Consider the following 8567-nt stretch of genomic DNA (forward strand, 5'->3'; position numbering starts at 1 on the left):
TTTATTCAATAAAGATAACATAAAATGAATGATAAATCCAGTGTAGACATTGTTAATGTGTTAAATGACTATTCTAGCTGGAAACGGCTGATTTTTCATGGAATATCTCCATAGGGGTACAGAGGAACATTTCCAGCAACCATCACTCCTGTGTTCTAAAATTGTGTTAGCTAACGAAAGGAATTTGATTGCAGCGTTTTCATTACTCTCAAAGTACTTAAATTGTTCATCAAATGGATCTAGATAGATGTCAGTCAGTCAGACTGTCATAATGAATGCCTGCTGAATTACTGTGCTGTGACGGCTTAGGCATGGCGTTTGACCATGTGCATCATTTTATGACATAATCTGATTAGCTGGATTGGATGAAGGGTTCAGATATTTGATGTAATGGACATGTACAGCAGTGCAATATAACAGAGCAACAGGTCCACTTCTGTACGGGGCATCCCTTTTAATAAAAGCCTTACATGTGTCAGTCAGTTCAGCTTAGAGTACTGCTGACGTTGGTTCATGTCACCATGCCTGTATCAGCCCTGGTGTTAGTCATCTTCTAAATGCTGTTTCAGTGTCTGAAGATTTAAACACAGCTGAGCTATCCCCACCTCCTTCAGACAGACGACTGTCTCTGAGTTTGTATTTGACAGCGTAGAACAAAACAGCAGCCATAGATATGAAATGAGTGTTTTGTACCAGGACTGTCTATTCCTTATAACTTTCTTTTTGAGCGATAATTTGACATGAAAATATTGAGAAATTCACAGGATAGCTATGTTAAGATGATGTTGCAGTTGTGTCATTCTAGAACTAGAGGACATTTTTTAAAACAATAGGATCGATACAAATAAATTAATTGAAAATGTAACTGAATTTCATGTCCCACCCATCAAATGTCCAATAATCCATGTACAAAATCCTAAAACATGCAGTAATTGTGTAAATGTATTTTCCCTGAGACCAAATCTAAAAAAAAAACTAAAAGAAAAGATTTTTTGAAAATACCAAATAAGTCTGGAGTTCCCATTAAAATACCATTTTTCTCTTGTCCAACCCCCCTGAAGACCAAACTGAATCTCTAATAAAACAGTTCAAATGAAAATTTAATCTCCTTTCTTTGGTATTATTTTTTCATTGATGTCTCTTATAATCTGTGGGAACAGTTTTTGAATCAACACTATATTTTTCATAATAATTGTTATGAATAGAACCTGTGTCCCACAACATGTTGGCAACCCTGTTTTATGTCTTATTGCCATTTTGTATCTTATTTTTGTCATTTTGTGTCTTGTTTTTGTCGTTTACATCATCAAACAGTTTTCCTAAATAATGGGCAGAGCAAAGCTGTATCCTCTCTTCTATTTTCCATCTTTTCATCACATTGTCAGCCTTGATTGAATGTCTCACTCTACCTCATATTATCAGGATCAGACTCATTCTTTGGACTGTTTTCCATCAGTCAGTTTGTCCTCTTGGTCAGCAGTAACAGCTAGCTAAATATCTAGCTTCTACTGCTGAGAAAAAGATCACATTAGCATGGATTTGAGTAGGGTTAGCAAACAACACAGAAAACATGGAATAAAAATGCTACCATTGATGTGTAAGCTGAGCCAATAAAGCCTTTGATAGTTTATTACCTGTTACAGATAAATATGGAGCAGAAAACTGTAAAAGGTCTATTTTTCCAAAATTTTGAAGCCCAAATGTCTTCTAATTCTGGAATGACTCAGTTATAAAATCAGTGAAGCTGCTATGAAGTGACAGCAAAACATGAATGTATGGAAACGAAAACAGATATGTGGAAAATTCGGCTGTATGTAACAGAATCAGAATCACTTTATTCATCCTCGAAGGGAAATTCAGTTGTCAGGGTTCTTATCTGTTTAATTTTGAAGAGTGATCACAGAGAGCAGGACAGAAGGAAACAGACTTAAAGACAGACTGTTGCTGAGTTTAAAGACAGAAAATGAGTACGGGAACCCACCCAGTCCTTGTGTAATGTTTCATCTAATTTCCACCATCTCTGAATGTTCCTCAGCTTTTCAGTTTTAAATCCTGACCTCAGCTAATAGTAATCATTCACATTAGAGGGCTCGGCATGGAAACTATTCTTATGTTTGTGGCTGCTGATCCATAGAGATGCACAAACACATACAGCCAAGTTCTGACCACCTAGAACATGTTAACACTGTTTTTGTAGTGATTCAGAGATGCTGTGTTATCATCACTGAAAAGTGTACAGACGGTATCAAATTGATCTGTTTTCATTTGGAATAAATAACGTGCTTGTATATGTTTTCATTTGTTAAAATTTGCATGATTTAGCTTCAGCAGCAGATTTGCTTGTTCTTTTCCAGACTGTAGGGAGGAAGAACTCCTGAAACAACTGATGCAAACTGCTGAACAATATGAAATGGAACAAGGACCCGGAGCCAAAAGAGGAAACTAAAGGCTGGAACATGTGTGCCTATATACTGAGGGGTTTAAATTGTAATTGTACACACATACAGATGTACACACAGAGAAAATGACCTTGCGCTGAGCACAGGTGTGTGTTCTGCATGTGTACATTATGTCCGAATCATGCGACCTAAATATGTAGCAGGCAGCGGGAATTGATGGGACTCAGAAACACCCCCACAATTTAATCAGTTGTTCCTTGTATGATTTCCGATGAGTAAGTCCTGACAATGATACAGAAATCTTTAATAAATCCGTGGATCCAGACTATAAGCTGCATCACTGTCAAAATCTAACCACTTGGTCTTTGTGTCATTTCTGACCTTCCCTGAAAATTTCATCCAAATCCATTGGTGTGTTTTTCAGTACTGTTGTGACCAGACAAACAGACAAACCAACCCCGATCATCACATAACTTCCTTAGTGGAGTAATAAGAATGGGTGATCAAAAAATGGCTACTTGAACTGGAATGATTTGCTGTAAAAACACAACAAACCACCCCACCATGAGTAATAGCCCCAGCCTGGACACCCCTACAGAGACTTTAGTGGAGCAATGAGATGATTGGTGTCTGTCTGTCTGTCTGTCTGTCTGTTAGCAACATTTCTCAAAAACGGACCAGCAGATTTAAATGAAATTTTCAGGGAAGGTCAGAAATGATTTTGGCAGCTTATAGTCTGTGTCCACATTAAAGATTTCTGTATCATGGCGAGATAGCGGCACAACAACACTGTAACCATGACAACAAATGAACACTACATCAGCTGCCTGCTGATGATCACATGATTGTGATCCTACTACAAATCCACCGCTGCAGACCACGAATTGTTTGAAGATTTCATCCGTCTGAAATGATATGACACCTGGGCAGAGTATGCTCTCTGAGTGCTTTTCTTGTCTGATTCTGCTACTCAGAGTGTGAATTATACAATGACAATTGGGGGGGGTCAACATTTTTTAGAGGCCAGGGTGAAAAGGGAACCCAGTACAGCCTGCTTAAGGTAACAGAAGTCTTGCACAATTCTTACAGCATCATGAAGGTCCAAGGTTTAACAATCTTTATTATTGTTGTTGTTTAATATAGAGAAAAGACATAAAATAAACATATATACAAGAAAACAAAATCATTAAATTTTAACAGGTCATTTTAAATATTTACAGAAATCTTACTTGTTTCAAAAAAATGTCTGCATTGTGTACTGTCCTCTCCTCCTCCTTTCTTGCTCACAATATCTCCCTCTGCCTCCTTAATACAGCAGCACATGCATGTAAAATTCACCATACTATAATGCTCTGTATTTATAGCCTCTATAACAACCACTGAAAATACAGGCTGCATTTTCTTAACTATGTCCTAATTTTCAACTCAAGGGCGTAGGTTTGGTCTCAACATTGGTAGGGACAATATAACAGCATAACCTGCATGTACACTTTTTGCTGGGGACGGGACATTAATAAGACCAAACAGATTGGGTGAACGGGGGTCAGGGCTACATTTCTCACGAATATGAACCTAATTAATTGATAAGCTAAATGATCAATGCAAAATAAATCTGTATTGACTTATACTAACTTTCATGTGTATTGGTTCAGGTGATACAACATTCAATTCAAATCTTTGTTTTCAAAAACTATTAAAGAAACATTTTGAAAACTTCCTCTGCTGTGTCCCTTCTTTCTCTCCCTCTCTTAGTTGCTGATGTGTTACCTACGTAAAAATGAAAAAAGTTAAAATTGTTATTTTCATGGGAGAAAGTAATTTTCAAAATGGGGGAGTTCCCTCTGGCTTCATATAAAGGAAATTTACAGTGGCTGTTTTTTTTTGTTTGTTTGTTTTTTTTTTTTTGGGGGGGGGGGGGGGGGTACTATTTAACCTATACATGGAACTACATGTTAGCCTACATTGTCCTTCACCACAAGAGTAATACATTGCTTTAATTGGTCTCTTTCATCTTCTCCTCCCTTATTTTCATCTCTAAAGTGCATCAGTGGGTTGAGCAGTTATGGAAAAAATCTAAATCGGGATTAATTGAACTTTTTACCTCGATTATGATTAATGTAGATTATCTGAAAAAATGTCTGCATAGGCTGCAAATAAAAATATTTTTAAATAAATAATGTAGAAAATAATTAAATACATTTTAATTAATTAATAAATGCACTAATAGGTATTTGGTTTCAAAAGTGTAAAGTCACAACATGCTCTAGCCTTCTTTCCTTCTAAACCAGGCCGTTTACAAGAACAAAAGCAGCAGCATGTGGGTTTTTTTGACTGTCAACACTTTCCTGTGAAACACAGACTGGGACCTCTCTCTCTAAGCAGCTTCTTGCTCGCGTTTTTCTGGTTCTATATTTTCCAGCAGAGTTCACTACATTTCTCACAGTTTAATTAACGTTAACAGTAGAAAACACATACAGGGGGACAATTCTCTCTAAGCAGCTTCCTACTCGAGTTTTGCAGGTTAGCAAGTTCACACAGTTTAATGTTATGCTAACGCTGATGCAGGTCGGACTTTCAGCAGCAACATTAGTGGTGTGTTCCCCACGTCCACAACATTGACGTCTTTTTACATTACTTACAGTGTCGTCTGCTGCTGCTGCTGGCCGAAAAAAACTTCTAATAGCCCTCCTCTTCGAAGGGGGCGGAGAAGGCGGCATGTTTATTTCTTGTGTATTTCTGTCGGGGCTGTGTGTGTGTGTGTGTGTGTGTGTGTGTGGGGGGGGGGGGGGGGGGGGTGTCAAGTCATCAGCCAATCAAACGCACGTTTGATTGGACCGGCACATTCAGCAAGTGAAAAGGGGTAAGTCTGAACCTGGTCTGAACATAATGAAAATAATTCACTTAATAATGGTAGGGTCAATTCTATCCTTACATCATATGGGAGGACAATCAAAATTACCTATATAACTGAACTCATTATATAATGCAAATAAGGTTGCTTAAAAGTTGGTGGGGACAATTTGACCCTCTTGAAAAGTTGGTAGTGTTATGTCCCTACCGTCCCTATGCAAACCTACGCCCTTGTTTCAACTTACTCTTTTTTTGGCACCAAAATAGTGCCTGATATCTTCTCCTTTCCTCTTGACCATGTTGGCTCTGTAAATGAAATCTAATTTGAGTTCAATGAAGTAGTCATAAATTTTGACTAATACAACTATCACAGGCAATCAGTTAATCAGCTTTTAGTACGTTGATTTTAACAGTTCAACTAATCAGCCAGATTATAGTCCTGCATGAAATCTACTGTCATGGAGTGCCTATTATAAAAGCTAATATCAAGGCAAAAGCGTAAATAGATCACCTCCAGAAGACTATTAAAATTAAATAATCTAATTTTGTAACAGACTGACATTGGATTACATGTTGTCTATCAGTTCTGTGTTTTCCTATATTCATAAAGGTGACATACAGGCTGACAGGCCTGTCAGTCATTGAGAGAGAACTGGAGCTAAAAGCTAAAAGTAGTGAGCACTGGTCTTCATTATTGTATGAACATCAGCCCCCCATTTTCTAACTGCTCATGAGCACCGGTGTAAGCTAACGTAACATTCACACCAGTTTAAGCTAGCATTAACATATTGACATTTACACATAGATACATGATAACACACACACAATATGAATCCAAATATAATTCGTAACTCCAAAAGTGGGATACTAAATAAAAATAAACTAGCTAGATAACTTACATCACACTGCTCCCCAAGTCGTTGATGTCCCGAAACAGCGCAAAGCCAACTTTTTCTCCGTCTAGCTCTTTTTCTTTTCGTGCGCGCGGCTACTTGGATTTCAGCCAGGCAGCCGGGAACTAACGAGTGACAGTGAAAATGGTATAGTCCACTCTAGGGGTGTCTGTCTGGGTGTGTGTGTTTTAGCACAAGCCTCTTCCTGGCATGAATATGGAAAATACAATACACTGTAATATTTTTGACACTAAAAAGACAGATAAATGTTTCAACCCCCCCAATCTCTTATTTGTACCCCTTTTAGGGGGTCGAAGTTGTAATTGGGGGGGTCAAACCCCCCCCAAACCCCCCGTAATTCGCACTATGCTGCCACTGGTGTCACAAACAAGATTTGCTCACTAGCCTTTTATAGATCTTCTCAGCTATGCCTCACAGTGTTTATCTGTGAATTACGTTGGTTTAATTGTCTTCACAAGCCCTGAGATGTGGGTTTAAGGATCCAAAAAACATTTACATCAGAAAACCGTGAGGATCTCATCCATCCTCCTACCTCTGTAGTATCTATATCATTACATTTAGTTTATATGAATTGAGGAAATATTGCCCTTCCTCACTACATGGAATTCTGACTGGCTGCTCTTTTACACTTTTCCTCACAGAAAGGCAGACTTTCCAACTTTCTGCCATGTGTGAAAGACGAAGCAGCATGAGCAGTAATAGCCGTGCAGCTGAAGACACAAAAGCGTTCCACTTAGAGAAACTCTGACTTCAAAAATCAGAGTAAAAAGACATCGACGTACAAGACTCAGTGATTGATCTCTGGGACATGCAGAGCAAAAACCGCAGTAATGAGCGCTTAGCACCAAACATGGCGACAAAGTAAAAAAGGAAAATAACAAGGAACTCGCAGATTACCACTTTAACAGCCTATTGAGGTGTAGAACAATCAGCAGCAGCATGATCCAATTGGGGTGTACAGAAATAGAGCTTTAGAGGCTGTTGTATTCATTGTTGTGAAGGAGAGGCGAGGTGAGAATTGACTCTCCGGTGCAGGAGAAGGCTCTCCATGCCAATAACCAGCTCTTCATCGGCAGCCCTTTGACACCAGCGTTCACCCACTGGAATATGTCTCACTTTCAAAAGCATGCCGCCTGCTCTCCAAATATTTAATTTTCAACTTGAGGTGTACCTCTTGTTTATATAACAAAAGCCTCCTCTCAATTAGAGTACCCAGGGGTGGGAAGAAGCGAAGGTGCATATCTGTACCCTCCCCCGCTGCCTCTCTCTTCTCCCCCCGTCAAACACACTCATTTATGAACAGTCACACAATTTCTGCTGCTCTGCTTCTCGCACACTCTCTCTGCTTGCATAGCTGCTTCAGAGATAATGAGATTAAAAATCTATTTTTATCAGTCAGTTACCTGCAAGTGATGCATTAGTGGAAACATTCCATGGCACCACGGCTAGGAGCAAAATGAATAGGAATGAAATTGCTTCTCCCATTTTCCCACTTTAACGCCTGTCACACTCACAGAGTTGTTAGCAGAGGTTTATCTCTCTTACCTGCCCTTATTTGTTTCTTCAATATGCCATCGTGAGCTTCAACCTGAGCTGCTCACTGTGTGATGTAATGGAGGTAACTATGATACTATGGAAGCATACACTCATCCAGTGCCTGTAGAAATGCAACCAAAAGGTTTACCAGATTCACCAAATTAAGCAACACACCGTTAGAGCAATGTATTATTTAATTTATTTTGTCATTTTTGATGCATATGCAACACATGACAAAAATTCTGGACACACATCCTCATTCAACCTTTTTTCTCTACATTTTAGATCATTACTGAAAATATAGTAATATATATTTAACAGACAGCAATGGAAAATATTTTTTGGAGACCTTTGAAATTTGACACAATCTCAAATATTATCCTGAAATATTTGTTGAAAAATCTTTTTTGTGTGTTTCTGAAGGTGTGGCTGCATTAAACAGACACAAAGAAATACAAATGGTATCTTTTGTTGTTTATTGTTTACAAGAAAAAACTAACCAAACTAAATTGTTGACAGTTTCAATCTGTTAGTTCTCAGCATTGTCAGTATCAAAGTCAACAAATAACAGAGAATGTGTTCAGAACTGAACATAAAATAAATAAACCATCAGATGATCAGATTAGTATTCAGTAGTCCTGCATCAGCAGCAGTAGAGCTCTAATCCTGGCTGGATGTTCCCCACCAGCCTTTCACACTGCAGAGGGGAATCTGGTCCCATTCTTATTGAATTGCTGCTTTTAATTCTTCTAAATGAATTAACTTAATTTTTTAATAGCTTCTTTTTAGCATTTGTTGAGCATTTTGGCTGTGACTGTCCTAAAAGAAATAACCCTTGAAGACCTAAGCGTGATTCTTGATGCAATAT

This window comes from Acanthochromis polyacanthus, chromosome 7, assembly GCF_021347895.1.
Source record: "Acanthochromis polyacanthus isolate Apoly-LR-REF ecotype Palm Island chromosome 7, KAUST_Apoly_ChrSc, whole genome shotgun sequence".
NCBI classification, from domain to species: domain Eukaryota; kingdom Metazoa; phylum Chordata; class Actinopteri; family Pomacentridae; genus Acanthochromis; species Acanthochromis polyacanthus.